Raw genomic sequence first — 3,092 nt, 5'->3', positions numbered from 1 at the left:
GGCCAAAAAAAGAATGGTTATATCTTTAAAAAACCGGAATCAGCACAAATGATTACAAACGATGGCATTAGTTTAGGTGATTATTTAGTTTTTATGGGGTACCAACCCACTGTCCCACCAGAGGTTCATCTTTCAGTATCAACGATGTGCAAATCACCAGCGTCGAATGAGCCTTGTTTCTATGAACGTTTTGTCAACAAACATATCTTGTGAAACTACCACTTGCTGGCCCAGGAAAAACAAACTGTCATCCACTGTTTTACATAAACTGGTTCTTGGGAAGTTTATAGCTTTTCCCTTACAAACCAAACACACCACTTCTTTGGAGACATTCTTCCCAAGAAGCCCCTGCTCATGCAGCTGCTTGCGTGAGCGAGTGCCTGGATGAAGCCTCGTTAATGCGGCACAGATTCTCGCCTCCGCTCTGGTCGATGATGTGCAAGGTTTTTTCTGGTTTCAAGAAATGTTTTAGCAATTCAAAAAAACTGTAATAACATGTGAACAGTGTGTGTGTTTGTGTGTTGTATGAAGACGTCGATTCAAAACTCACCTGATACTGTCAAGTGTAACTGCATCACTGTGTGTGGATGTTGCGTGATCCTTGACTCTCTGCTCCATAACAGGAGTATTTCCCTGTGTCAGACTCAGTAACAGGACTGAATGTGTATTCCCTGTAGTTCACTGATAAACACGGACTGAACCGTCTTTTATACCAGCTGTACTGCCAGCTAGGGACTCCCTTCACCATCAATGTCCACATCATGAGAGTGACTGTCTCCCTCTGATAGACATGGTTGAGTCAGGTTTGATGGTAACTTTGGGGTTTGGTTTTTTTCTGTACACAGACAACAAATCACAATGAAAATAGTGTGATAAATAATTAAATAAAAAATAAATAAATTACATTATGCTGTTTTTATACTTTATGAAACACAGGTATATGTACTTGATTACAAAAAATGTTTAATCAGGTTAGACTGAACTGTTGTTCTCTATAGCTGTTATAATCACTTATTTAGTGGCTTATGAATTTTTTTTTGTTTTCATTAACAACTTTGGTCCTCATGACACACAATAACCTTGAAAATGCACAGAACTTTTTCCACCGGCTAGAGAACACATCTTGTGAGATAAGTTCAAAACACTGTTACAAAGGCCCCATTTGGAGTTTCGGGATTAAAACAATAAAAAGCTGATCACAAAAAAAAGACCCACTATTGTTTTGTGAATCGCGCTAAATCAGTTTGACACAAAGTCAATGTCGTGACAGAAGGGCAACATTAAGAGAGGTGGGTGCAAGATACACGGGGGGACAAGATGTGTCCCTTCGGCCCTACCCTATACTCCAAGGTGCCCGAAACACATAGGACACAAAGACCTCGTGCATTACTGTATAGTAACAATCAAGCCATAACCAGTCCAGCTGCCAAACGGCATTATAGGGTCCTAGGAATGATCCTTTCTTACCCACATGGCCTGAGGCGGACGTGCATCTCAGGTTAGGCGTCAGACAAGGGACTTTCATCACACCTCGCTCTAGACACGAGTGCGGCAAAAGGACCCGAGGACACGTCCGGCCTGTGGCACACAACAATACAATTAATGCAAACAGTTAGGAGGGAAGGGGGGTAACAACATGGGCGACAAGGATGGACGTGGACATAGACAAAGAAAGGGGCGCAAGCGAAGGACGGCCGGGGAACGGGAGGAGGAAGAAAACGGGAGGACACGTCCCTCGGATCAGGGGCAGCAGTAACATGTCAACGATATGCGGGGTAAGGTCGGGCAAAGCACACAAGCAGGTGTCGCCTGTGGAGATAGCCGAAGTCGACGGGTGGCGCAGCGGGGCGACGGAGGGTACAGGTGGAAAGTAGGGCGAGGGAGGCAGAGTGGGATCTTGTGTACTTGTGTTTGTCTTGGGGGGGCTAATGAGAACATGGTTAAACCAATGTAAAGGGGGGCATTGTGTGTAGAGTTTTGCGGCGGGAAATCATTGGAGAGAATGGGAAAAATGTGTGTGGAAAGCAGGTGAATGTGTTAAACATTTTGGAGAAATGCATCTTTGTAAGAAAATGGGTTGCGAAAATTAGGCCAGCTGACTCAGTTATAGTGTGTTAGCAATGAGAAAAAACTGTATATGTGGAAAAATACTTGCCGTAAATTGTCACTGTAACTGGGTCACTGTAATGTGTGTAAGATCCTCCTCTTCGTGCTCTGCAACCTGTACTCTCCTCCATCAGAGACTTTCACTGAATCAATTGTTTTAGCTGCAGCTTCAGTAGATTCAGTGTTTGAGTTTTTACTCCAAAGAAACTTCCATCCATCCCATGACTGATCCATTTCACATCTCAGAGTAACATGAGTCTCCAGTGAACAATGAACTCTGTGGCAGCACAGTCAGACTTTGTTTGGGAATATCTGTCAGTATAAAATCATTAATAACATAACTTTGTGAAGTTTTTCAGCAGAAGATCTCATCCTCAGTCAATGGTAATGGTAAATCATTAGTGCATTATTTCATAGAAAATGAAAGACACAGAACTGCTAGCAGAAATTATAAGGCCAATTAAGGCCAACATTTACTTGGCACAATGCAAAGACTAAAAAGACAACAAAGGTCATAAACCTACAAACTTTAGGTTAATAGCACAGTGGCTTTACCCCACAAATTTAAGCTTTATATTCCCACAGTGCAGAACAAAACGTTGTAAAACCAGCTTTGTTCTAGCAGCTATTATTCTGTTGAATAATTCATAGCAATAGGGCAAGTGATGATGGGAATGCAGAGCACTTTATTTTACTTACCACATTTATTTATTAAGCTATTTAATGTCTGTGTTTTTTGTAAAAAGTGTGTCAAGTGTATGAACTTGTACACTACGAACAATTCTACTTTTGGGTTCAAATAAAGTAACCTGAACCTTTAACAATGTCACACCAACCAACATCTATACCATCAGTTAAATAGACAGACTATTAAATAAAATTTTGCGCAGGTACAGCAGTTTACACTTTTAAAATAGAGGACAGCATGGATAAAATGTTATAATTTTTTTTTTACCAGTAGGTGGTGCTGTAACTAAACCTGGTAC

This window comes from Cyprinus carpio, chromosome A3, assembly GCF_018340385.1.
Source record: "Cyprinus carpio isolate SPL01 chromosome A3, ASM1834038v1, whole genome shotgun sequence".
Lineage (NCBI taxonomy): Eukaryota > Metazoa > Chordata > Actinopteri > Cypriniformes > Cyprinidae > Cyprinus > Cyprinus carpio.
Note: the sequence above shows the minus strand (reverse complement) of the source record.